Genomic DNA, 13,212 nt, shown 5'->3' on the forward strand with positions numbered 1-13,212 from the left:
CTTCAACACGTCCAGCATGTCTCAGCCCAGCATCATTTGAATCTCCAAAGACCAGCAGCTTCCAGAGGTGCAAACAGCAACTTACTTCATGCACAGTCCAGCTTCAATCATTGCATCCAGTAGCATCACGCTGGTCCAGCATTTTTGGAGTTCATCTGTGGCAATTAAGAGTCCACGTGAATAGCAACTTGGGGCTACGTCCTGATGCGTTAAAGAAGAGCGGCTGCAGCCCACAATGCCACATCCAGCAACCTGAGGAGCTCACAGTTGCATCTAATTATTCAGGGCCCATATGCACACTAGGTTATGGATATTCATTTAAAAACGCTGCAGCCACCATATAAAAAGGGCAGACACTGTTACATTGAAGGGGGGGTCTCGGGATTGCTTGAAAGGAATTAAGCCACCACTCACTTTCCGTGGCTGGTTTTTGAACGTTTTTTTTATAGCAAATTTATTGAAACCATGTCTATTCTGGATTGTGGATAAATATGGAGTTGTGACGGTCTTGAGGAAAAAGCTCACATCTTGGAAAAGGGAGAATTACCACCTTGCTTTCATTTAGTCCCCACTGTCTTTGCTTGTTGAATATTTTCTTTCATTGAGGTGTCACGCGGTCATATTTTCTTTTCCTTTATTCAAATGTTGACACTGGATGACTGTAGCTTTGAGTGAGATTCAACACTTTGCATTAGATACTCTTTTATTCTCTTGATTCCAAAACTGATACGGAAGCATTGCTTGGCATTGAATGTTCTTTTTTTTTTTTTATTTAATTATGGCATGCTGGAAGGGGTGAAGTGTGCTGCAGCCACACGTTTGAAGGGACTTGAGTTATTTAGCTTTAAAAGAATATGCAATGCTCTTATTTCCACGGTTATTAACAGGGGCAATGGATTTTAACTTTGAATGTTTATTTTATTCACGCTGATTCATGGAGGCACACAGATTGTTTCGAAAAGTATTTTATTTCATTTTCTCTCTTCATGCTTGGATCGAGATGAATTTCTCTACCATTCCCATGTTGAGTCACAATCTGAATTTCATTATTTCCTTAGTTCCATATTTGCAATTTTAGTTGTTGCAACGTGCCTTTCTTTTATTTGCTAAGTGTGTTTATTAGTTCTTGTGCAATAAGCAATTTAATTGTTAGCTAAACTTTGCTTCTTTTATTCTTAGCTGCAATGTGTTTTTAATTTCTAATTTAGCAATTTCAGTTCAAGTTTCGTTGTATTTTAATTAGTTCACAATGTTGATTGCACATCTTGTTTTAGAATCGTTTGATTTATTGTTCTCCGTTCATTATGTTGTCGTTTATGTTCTGCTTATTTGCTTTCGTCCACCATGATGTTTGTTTTGTTCGATTGTTTCAGTTTAATTACCATGCTAGCTTAAATTAGTTTGTTTGCATCTGTGTCTTTATATTGAGTTCTTTGGTTTTTTGCAAAAACCTTCAACCCCCCACCGTGTTAGACCTGATTCTGAATCGCAGTTGGTTCTTGTGAGACAACCTAGGAGTCAATTCCTAGCATTATACTGCATTCCTAATTATGCAATCAAATTTGATTGGGCGCGACACCCATCATAGGGCTTGGGGTTTTACTAATTTCATGCAGTTAGAACCTTCCCTTTCTGATTTCTATTATATTATAGCTCTAAGAGCTATTTTCCCTCGCCGTGTTAGTGAGTTGTAGGGAGTTGTTGTGCTTCGCTGTGAGGGTACTGTCTTAGGGCACTCTTAGCAAGTGGTACTATCAAGCTTTCCACATAAGGGGAGCTAGTTATGTTTCTTTGAATTATTTATATGCTGTGTATGTATGGTGAATTTTATTTTGGTGTGCTATTTTGTAATTGCATGTTAAGATTTATAAATATTGGGGTATATGTGATGAGTTATGAAACTGATGAAAAATGAGTATGCTTAATCTTGCCATGTAGTGATTTTATTGAATTTAATGGTTGTAGATTGGACTGTTATGAGTTGCTTGGAACTGGAAAATTCTGTTTTAGCACAGTTAAAAAGGGGAATCAATTTTTGGGGTAGTGCTTTATGGAGTAGTTCACGATGGTGTTGCTTGGGTTTCGTTGAGTAGAGGGAAGTAAAATGCTAGTCTATGTAAATGGTGCATGTTTTGAGAAAGAAGTAGAAAATAAAAGAAATAGAAGAGGGGTGTTGCAAAGCCAAAAGGAGAAAAGAGAAGAGTGGTGTGAAGTGGTGGTACTGCAACGTAAGTTTTGGGTGGAGAAAGTGAATAGAAAGCAAAATAAAGGTGGTTTAAGAGTGAGGTGGGACCATTAGCATTAAATGAAAAAAAAAAAAAAGATGATTGAAATGAAAATGGGATTAGAAGAGGGTGTGAGCGTAAGTTTTGAAGTTGGGATGGTGTTTCCAATGGTGATGTAATGATTGAATAGGAAGAAGAAAGAGAATGCATGTTAAGGGTAGATGTGTGAAGGTTACATAAATAATGGAGAGAATATAAATTGTAAGTTTTGGGTTTAGTGAAAAAGAAAAGAAAGAGGAAATAATAATGAGTAAGTGTGTGCCGTGAAATGAGTGAGAGAAGTGGAATGATGTGTAGTTTTAGGTAGAATAAAAAAAAAGTGAGAAAGAGAATGGTGAGAAGGTGTTTACGTAAAAGAAAAAGAAAAAGAAAAGAGAAAGAAAATGAGAGTTAAGTAGGAAATGATGGGGTCCACCTTGGAAGTGAGAGAAAAGGGAATTTAATGATAGTGGGGTCCACTTGAAAAGATATATGTAGAAGGTGGGTGTGTTTAATGTGAAGTGGGGGGTGTATTGAAAAAAAAAATGTGTTTTCTTTGGTGTTGGAAAAATTTAGGAGTATTTTGAAAACAAAATTAAGATAATTAGATCTTGTGGATCCCATAGGTAGTTAGAATTTGTGTTACTTGTTTCTATTTAGTAAAATAATATGACTTAATCTTTAAAGTTCAAATGTGTGGTCTGATTATGGTTGAAGGTATGTGACTTGAGAAAGAATGAAACATGATTTCAAGGTTGTTGTTGGTGGTTTAAATATAAAATCTCTTAGTGAGATGACTAGTGTTTTAGAATGAAAGTAGGAGCTCAGTCTTGGGGGTCTTCTTGACGTTCCAATGACCTTTCTTCTCACGTAGAGAGGATTGGGTCATGTGGTGATGAGTAGCAGGAGGTCTTAGTCTTGAAGGCTTCCAGTATGCTCCAAGGCACGGAATAGGCTAACCTCGTGAGTGTGGTAGGGTGGGGAACCCAAGTTTCACAAGCCACCATGGGTGCATGACCCGCCATAGCTCGACTCTCATTCTAAAGTCAGGACGAGTCAAGTCTAGTATTTAACATGTTAGGATATATGCTTTAATCTGTTTGATTTGAGATTACCTCTAGTATATTCTATGCTTGACATGATGCATGCTTTTTATATAATTAGCTCACCCTTGCTTGCTTGCTGTGTTGTGCCATGTTGTGTGTGCTTTCCTGTTGCAATGATCATCCACTTGGATGTGAGCAGAGGAAGCAGAGGTTTCCTAGAGCATGTCTTGGAAGGAAATGAAGATGTTGCTGCCTAGATTCTCTAGAACTCTCTTAGTTCTTTTACTCTTTTTAAAATACATTCCACTCAAGTTATTTTGGGATACACTCTAGTACTTTAAGTTTCAAATTCTCAGCTATTTCAAGGATGATTGTACTCCTAATGTTTCAAGTACATCTTTAATTGTTTTCCTTTATTATAATGGATGATGTCTAGATTATATATGCATACCGTATATTATTGGGATGTCACACAACTCCTAAATACTTTAATTACTCAACTCTATATTATAATTAAATATTTAATATTAAAAATTACAACAAAATAAAAATAAGATATTTTTATTTGATTGGAGTCTTACCGATTAAATGGAAAATTACATGTAAATACTTTTTTAACAAAAAGTAATATGAAAATTCTTGAAAGGAGACGGTAGGTGGGTATGGAAGGATGATGACGAAGTATCATACAAAATAAAGTCTAGAAAATTGTTGAATACAACAAGGAGGAAGATGAAGAACTGTTCAAGGAACCGTGGAAGATTAAATTCAGCAACACAATTTTTCGTATGGAAACTGATTGTAAATAGAACGCCTATCAAAGATAATTTAGTTAGAAGAGGAATCACACTATAAAAGACAGCATTTGAAGTATGGACTATGAAACTATAAGTCATATACTTTTACATTCAACAACGTCAACCAAGTGTGGTATAAATGCTTTATATGGACAGGTACAAACACATTTCCGCACTATCAACCAAAAAAGTATTTCGAAAGTTTTATTGAGCTACAATTTAATAATTTAATAAAGAAGGAAACAAAATTTGGAAATGGGTGTTCATAGCAATAATATGGACTCTACGGAAATAGAGAAACATTGGTGATTTATCAAAACGGAAAGGGTGACGTAGAAGAGTTTTTCAAGAGTTGAACAAATGAAAGTATGTTCAATGTAATTTGAAATATAAAAATATCTAGAATGATTATTGAGATTTTATAATTTTAATGAAATTTTTGTTTTTAAATCATTAATTTAAATAAGATTAATGATAATTAGACTTTTTAAGTTTGTAAATTAAAAAGTATTAAAAAATATTTTTAGTTACATAAATTATTTATTAATATTTTAATGTTTGTTGATAAATTAAAGGTTAATTCATTTAAAATGAGAAATTAAATTGTCAAGGTTGCAAAAGAAGACAAATTAATTTATTTAATAAAGGAATAGTATTGTCAAAACGGGTAATCTGGTCCGGTCCTACATGGGTTGGTCACTTAGTAAGTCAACCCAACCCGAATCACTTATTAGCGAGTCAAAAAAATTTGAACCCGATCCGGTCCACTACGGATTGGTGGGTTAAACAGGTTGACTCACTAGCTCAATTAATTACAATTTTTTGTAATTCAAATCTAAATAAATTTCACTCTAAAATGATGTTAAACTCCAAAGACAATTCAAAATAAAAAGAATACTACAATCCAAATGTAATCCAAAAACAAATACAAAAAACGAACAAATAAGTTAATATTGATAATTTTTGTGTCACTTATCAATTTATAAGATCAGAGTCTTGAATGAATAAATCCATAATATTTTGTTCTCTTGAAACATCTTTTTCTTTATGCCCCATCTATAATACAATAAAAAAAAAGTTTTAACTAATACTATTGAAACATAGAGTAATAAATAATTAAATTAAAGAAGGTAATTAGTGAGTCAACCTAGCTCACCACGGGTTCAACCCGGGTGAGTCGGTTTCTAAGTGGACTAGGTTGAAAATTGATCCATATAAAAAAGCTACAAATTTTTCGAACCCAACCCGGCCCAAACCCGTGGTGGACCGGGTTAGACCATAAGTTCTAACCCATTTTGACAACACTAAGGAATACACAAAGGAATGAATGCACCCTTAGTTTTATAAAAATACACTATTTTTCAGTAATGGATAATTTTACTCCTAGATCCTAATTTCTCTATTTACACCCCTCTTAGAACCACAGAGCTCGCATCATCAAATCTACATAAAACCACATCTAGATCTAAAAGTGCAATCTCATCCTCGCACCATTGAAGAGAAGCCCAACGTCCATTCTCATTACGTCCATCTTCTCTTTCATGAAAACACAACCCAAAAACCTTAATTTGGGTAAGAAAGAGGGTTTCCTAATAGCATGCGCTCATTGGGTCTCTCCTTAAGTCAAAGTTCTAATTCTGGTCAAAGTTGGTAAAACAAGGGGGCTAAAATGCAAATAAATAATATCTTTTGGTTTTCTCTATAATTTTGGAAGAATAAGAAGGGCTAAAATGAAATTTTGGGAAAAATTTTGTTGCCAAAAATTATTAGATATTTTACAAGATAAATACATTTGAAAATATCAATAGAAATTATTTTCTAAATATTTTTAAAACTGTCTAAATATATTAATTATTTGAAAGATATTGCAATACAAGATAAGAGATTTTATCAATAGAAGATTGAGCCCAAGCATAAGACATTAACTACTCCACTTGGAAGCAGTCATCTTTTTTCCTCTCACTTTTACTTTTATCATGGATTATAGGATTATTCCATTGTAATTTCATTATAGACTCTAAGGTGAAGTTGAAATAATGTCTTTGTTTTTTTTATTATTGAATTGTGTTATTCTTCATCTATGTCTTGTATTTCTCAATCATATGACAAGTAATGGTTTTTACATCATACGTATATACCGAGGTGTTTCAATCTATATGCATGTTGATCATATGTGTTTAAGGGTTTTTAATTATAATTGAGAATGTACATTTATTGAAGTAAGAAACTTTCATATGAATGTGTTTTTGCTACCAATTGAGAATGTACTTTGATTAGTGGTAAAATATTTAACAGTAATTAGTCAAGAATGTACTTTGATGAATTAACTTTTAATTTGGTTAAGAGATAAAAGAATTGACATGATTAAAAATGATAGGATTTAATTGAGAATGTACTATTGTTGAATTTATTATGAATCATCTAGAAAGATCTTGTTGTTTTTTATATAGAATCTACTTTGGTTAATAGTAAGATGGCAACTAAATTAATTAAGAATGTACTTTAATTAATTTGAAAATTTAAAACAATAATTAATTGAACAATAAATTGTGGATAACCGATGATGAATGTTGAAAATCTAAATCTCCATGAAACACTTGTAAATATCTCATTGTATTTGGCATTTTCAAGCAAGAAAATTTGATATATCTTTTATTTCTCACTTTCTCCTCTAACAAAGTGGTAACAAAAGCTAAGTTGGATCTAGAGAGTTTAAGAGAAAAAAGATAGTTAAGAGATGACATGCAAATGAGATGCAAACTTTGTTGAAAACAAGGAAGAAAGTAAAAAAGCCATTACTTTCATCCATCAACTCTTTCATGGCTTTTACCTTGTTTTATCCCTAAATTTAGTGTGTTTTCATGTTTACTTGTGTTTTAGTTGTTTTATATTTATTTTACCTCTAATATCTTTGTTTAAGTGTGTGGAATAAATGAATAGGAAGTAATCCTAGTGGAGGAAAATAACCAAGAACTCAAGGGAGCATGTTTTAGGACATGAAAAGATCAATTTGAAACAAATACCTATGTTGGATGCTTTTGGAATCACGCAAGTGCTTAATTTTCAAAATGTTGTTCGACTTCCTAGGGCTAAACATCCCCAAAAGGGGGTTGAGCACTATAAGGTTGAATGCCCTTAAAGGAGGGTTGAGCGCCATGGGGCTGAGCACCCCAAAAAGGGCGTTGAGCACCAAAAATACGAGAAGAATAACGCTAAGCTCCTTAAAAAGGGGCTAAGCGATGACATTGCTGATAGGTCAAAATGAGTTATTTAAACATGTTTCTTGCGAGTTTTTGGTCATTCTTCTCCTCCTACACTTCATTCTTCACCTAAAGCTAGTAAAGGCCCTTGAAGGTTGTTTGGGAAGCTCTCCCACTCCTTCCTGGGTCTTCAAGATTCATCGATTGTGTTTTTGCCCTTTTTTTTTTAAGAAGGAATATGAGTCACGAATTTGAGATAGAAATGCGAAGGAGAAGCATATTTAAAGCATGTAACAACTACAAAGAACCTTGGGAAAGGTAGTGTATCTCTTTATGGTTTCAATTTTGTAGAACCCTAACTTCTCTAACATGGAGGGTTTTTCTTATTTGTTAAGATTAGATGTAATAAACTGAATCTTGTGTAGTTTGGGATGTTGATAAATATGTTTTTCCATTTTAAAGTTAGTATTTGATTTCTATGCTTAATGTTTGTTGTGACTTGATTACCCATGACTATGGGTGGGGGAACTGCACCATAATTAACTGCACTGTGGAAGTTTATAGTTAACTATATACCAGTTCAGGAAAATTGTACTAAACTGAAAAATAGTTCAGAGTAACTGAACTGAACTATTTTTTAGTTTAGTTAACTGTAGTACAGTTCAATAAACTACTCTTATTAGCAATATAAGATTAGTCTTTAAAAAAATTACAATCCATCAAACAAATTATGTAATTACATATTAATTAAAGTGTGTTTAATATATATCTTTTCTCCTTTATTTTTTTTTTCTAGTAGCACATATACAGTGCAGTTAAATATATTTAATTCAAAGCATTTTATTCTTTATAGCAGCTAAATACTTCCTATAATGTCACTATGTTTTAATTTAATTTTAAATATATGATTCACAAAATTTGATATTTTTTTTTAACTATTCTCATTATTTATTTCAACTCTGTTTGTTTCTCATCATTCTTTCTTTCTGAAAAATATTTGGAAAATATTTTTTTATTAAGTGTGTATAAAAAATAAACTAAAATGATTTTGTGAAACTTTATAAGGTTTGAACCACACCAACCTCCCATATATAAACGAAATTTAATATTGTATATCAATAGTATTATAAAATTAAATTACATATATTATTTTCAAATATTTTTGTATAAAACTTTTAAGACTATTACTAATTTTGTTATACATATTTTAAATTTGTGTCTTTCTATTAAGTGTCTTAAAATTACAAAAAAAGTTCTATACCAATATATAATATAGGATTATCATTTCATATTTTTAATTTATTTTCTTAATTAAAATTATAAAAAAGATAAATACAAATTACACATGTGTTAAAATAAATATATATTATAAAACATTTATTGCTGTTATGTTATTTTATTTTTTTTAAAATGTATATACAGAATGTCACTTTCCCATTAAAATATAATAATATTAAAAATTATTGTATTTCTTATAGCTATATGTTTATATGCATAACAGAGTAGGAAATTTTAAACAATAAATTCGTATAAAAATAAATAAGTCACATCATAATAGGTAATAAAAAAAAGTTAGAAACAATATTAAATAAAAAATTATTATATAACAGATTTAATTAGTTGTGTAAAAGATCACTCCTATATCACACTTAAAAACAAAAGAAAGAACATATAAAAAGAAAAGAAACAAATTTATTATTATCTACATTTAACTAGTTAACTGCAGTACAGTACAAACAGTTAACTACATAAAGTTTAGTTTTTTAAAACTGAACTAAAAAATAAGTTAATTACTTTTAAGTATATTTTAGTTCAGTTTTTTTTTTTCAGTATAATAAAGTATAGATAACTGTAGTTCAGTACAGTTCAGTAAATTTTGCCCAGCCTTACCCATGACGATTTATTATTCTTCTTGGTGTATTAGAAAATATGACTTAAACTTAGAACTGAAATTAAACACTTAATGGATCTTGTATCTAGGTATAGAACATGATTAATTAATAATCTTAAGACTCTTGAACATAATGCATGGTTGCTTGTTGAAGATTCAAGGAATTGGAACTTTATTAGTTATCATACACTCAAAGTCACCTAGGGATATGATTTGAGTATAATTGTGAGTTAATTTTGACTTAATTATGAAATTGAGATGTTTATGAATGCATGAGAATGAAGTGAATGAAATCTAATCTTTACAATTGTAAATACTCTATGTTACATTTCCTAGCACACAACTGATTGATAAAATTACAAAAAAAGTTTTTCTTGTGTTTTTATGCATTTTAATGTCTAATTATAACTTCATTATTTTATATATTTTTTTAACATTAAAATCTAATTGAAGATTTCTCTTGAGGTTTTCATTTAATAGGGTTTGTAGCGTCTGGTTCTAATATCTATAATGTCTTGAAAGTGTAAGAAGAAAGACTGAAGTCTCTAAATCTTCTCCTAAAGGAGAATTTCGCACAATTGCTACAGCATGTTCTAATATTATTTGATTACGTGGGCTTCTTTCAAAACATGGTTTCTTACAAACAATTGCTACAACATGTTATAATATTATTTGATTTGTCCAGCAACGTTTTCAGTGGGACACTTCTAAATTCTTTGGTCAAGAACTTCACAGCATGCTGCAGCTAGTTGGAGGAAGTTTGGTGTCTTTAAATGTTAGTAATAACAGCTTCATATATTCCCACTTCCCTGTTTTGCATTAATGACCATAAATCCTCCTCTCTCAGATTCTTGGATTATTCCCTGCATGATTTTGATGGTGCCATTCAGCATCTAGACTTAGAGCATGTTCCAAGCTAGAGAGATTGGCAAACCCTCCTCAAACAAATAACCAGAGCAAACACATAACCATTTTATTAATGATCAACTAGTGCCATCTAGTGCTAACACCCACCACAAATAACCAAAGCACACACATAACTATTTTATACTTCATTCAGTTAACAAAATAGAGTATAACTAGTTCCCAAGTACATACACTTCATAAGTTTTAAAACTCAATCTCAAACTAAAAGCTATTTTACATAACTTATACCACTAAACATCATAGGATTCAAACAATTATGTTGACACCACATTTTTTCAACTTAACGTGTATAATATGCAAACAATACCCTAATCACGATTGAGGCTCACATAATTTCATAAATAGGTTAACTCCTACCTCCACTTCAGCATAGGGAAATGAAAAAATTGGAATTAGAGAGATATTATGAGAGGTTTTTCAAAACCAGTCATAATACATTAACAAAATTTGCCACTCTATCTCATGTACTATGACAAGTGTCCAACTAAAAGTCATAAATAGTGTATATTATGACAGGTTTTTGAAGATCTGTCATAATACATTTTAAACTTATTTACAAGTTTGTCATCGTGTTGTATATTATGACTGATATCCATAACTTCGTCATAATAGATCTTATATTTATTATGAAAATACCATCAATCAACCTATTACGACTGGTGGTTTTCACCAGTCATAATATGTCGTCATAAAAACCTATTTTTCCACTAGTGAGTAGATAATACATTGATTAGTATCTTGGTTGTGGCTTAAAGTGAGTTTTAAAATATGAAAATATGAAGTGATGGTCAATTTGGAAAACTGGAATTCTTGAACCTGCTTTAGTGTCATTTAAAACTTAGTTAGGGCCTTAATGGACTAAAAGTATGAAGTTGATTTGGAGAGATAGCAATTAGGTAGTATGGTAGGCTGTTTTGTGTTAAATAAGGGGTTATGACAAGTGAAATTTTGAGATAGTGTCTGGATGGGAAAACCTGTAATTCAAGATCAGTTTTTAGGCCATATATGACTTGTGTAGAGGTTAAATTGAACAAATTTTGAAGGGGAATGTATATAATTGAATCATGAATCATAGAAGGGTGTTTTAGTTTAAAGGGAGTATAAATTCTTTTAAACATTATCCTAGTAAGGTTTAACTAGAGTCATAGACACTTGTTGAGTTTAATTTCAGGTCTGGAATTGGTAAATGACAATTGTAGATACATAAAAAGGCTTAGGAGTTAGAACATTGGAAGTAGAGAGGACTTTTTCTGAAAAAAGGTTGTGCTGCAGAATTCTATAGGTTCGATGGGTGAGCAGATAGCTCGCTGGACGAGTAATGGGTGTTCTTAACAGCGAGTTTTAGAAGCTAGGCAAATTAGCTCGCTTAACTGGAGAAACTCTCTGTTTGAGCTCTCGTTAGATGACGAGAGCTACTAGTTGGGCAAGCAAGTCAGTGCTAGGCACCCAGATTCACTCGGTGAGTGCCTTGTTCGTTTATAAGTGGTGTTCTTTGCTTTTCTTTCTCATTAATAACAATTACTATGATACTTTAAAGAATGTTTGGTCAGTAGTATGAAAGGTACTTTGTTTTTATATTTATTCATAAAATCAAAGGTACATGAGCATGAAGGTAACTTTTTTCTTTACAAGTATTTTGTGTAAATTTGCTTTATTTTATAAGTTTAAATTGTCATTTTACTGAAATTGAAACTTTTTTTAGGCAGAGTTTAAATAAAAATAATTCATAATAAGTTCAAATTATCATTGAAAAAAATATGGAATTTCAATGGATGAAATTGAAATTAAATTTTCGATATACATCTCCATCAAGAAAAATTTAATATATAAATCCGTTCCAATCTCGAAAGCTGTAGCTGAAACAGATTTTTTATGTTCCTTATCGGCTCTGCATGTTCTACCACTTTCTATGAAACTCTTGTTAAATTTAGAGAAGATTGAGCCAGAAAACTGTGTTCCCTCTTGCTGGAGAACTTTCATATATATACAAATAATTACAATCTGTCAAGCTGATTTTCAGCCCACTAAATAAGCTAAAATATCATATACATTTATTACATTTAATTATCCTAATTAAGAGAATAACCAGCCTACTAAATAAGATAAAATATCATATACATTTATTACATTTAATTATCCTAATTAAGAGAATAACCGTTACAAATAAATGTATAATTGCATATCTTTTCCATTCATTCTATTGACATCCCCCCTCAAATTGATGCTGGTGAATCTACAAGCATCAATTTGCCAAGTAGAAAATTGTGATGCTCGCGTGGCAATGATTTAGTGAAAATGTCATCTATTTGAACAGCTGTGGAGACATGTGGTAGAGTGATGACCCTACGATCATATGCTTCTCGGATAGAATGACAGTCGACCTCAATGTGTTTCATCCGTTCATGGTAAACTGGATTTGCTGCAATCTGTATGGCACTGGTGTTATCAGCATGTAGTGGAGTGGGTTGTGCTTGAGAAACTCCAAGCTCTGTAAGAAGACCACATAGCCATGTTATTTCAAAACAAGCAGCAGACATTGCGCGATATTCTGCTTCAGTGGACGACTTGGAGACTGAGTCTTGTTTCTTACATTTCCATGAAATAGGAGCATTCCCTAAGAACATACACCAGCCAGTAGTTGATCTCCTAGTGTCTGGACAACCAACCCAATCAGCATCACTATAAGCTTGGAGTTGAAGAGATGAATTACCAGAAAAGAATAAACCACGACTTGAGGTGCCAAGGAGATATTTAATGATACGCTGTACTGCTGAAAAATGGAAGTGCCTTGGAGATTGCATGAACTTACTAACAGTGTGTACAACATAAGAAATATCAAGGCGAGTGATAGTCACATAGATGAGACTACCAACAAGTTTCCGATATTGAGTGGGATCGTCAAGAAGCTCTCCTTCATGTCGCCTATATTTAACATTAACTTTCATTGGAGTGTCAACAGGGGTAGCATTGGTGAGTCCCGCTAGTTGGACCAAATCTTGAATATATTTATGCTGATTTACAAAAATACCTTCAGGATGGTAATGGACCTCTAAACCCAAGAAATAATTGAGATGGCCTAACTCTTTC

At 32.0% G+C, this 13,212-nt stretch overlaps 1 protein-coding gene across 5 annotated transcripts in view; it reads right to left on the reverse strand.

The window, feature by feature from the left end:
• LOC106766467 overlaps nt 1–13,212 on the reverse strand; it is a 70,517-nt gene that overhangs the window by 41,274 nt on the left and 16,031 nt on the right. The window contains exon 2 of one of the 5 annotated variants that reach the window (XR_002667190.1): nt 9,694–10,061. The exons of the other annotated variants lie outside the window; for them this stretch is intronic. The gene's annotated coding sequence lies outside the window, so the exon portion shown is untranslated. Of the gene's footprint in view, nt 1–9,693; nt 10,062–13,212 lie in introns of those variants that run through there. 5 annotated transcript variants of the gene reach the window in all.

The sequence above is a fragment of the Vigna radiata genome, chromosome 1 (assembly GCF_000741045.1).
Source record: "Vigna radiata var. radiata cultivar VC1973A chromosome 1, Vradiata_ver6, whole genome shotgun sequence".
Classification (NCBI taxonomy): domain Eukaryota; kingdom Viridiplantae; phylum Streptophyta; class Magnoliopsida; order Fabales; family Fabaceae; genus Vigna; species Vigna radiata.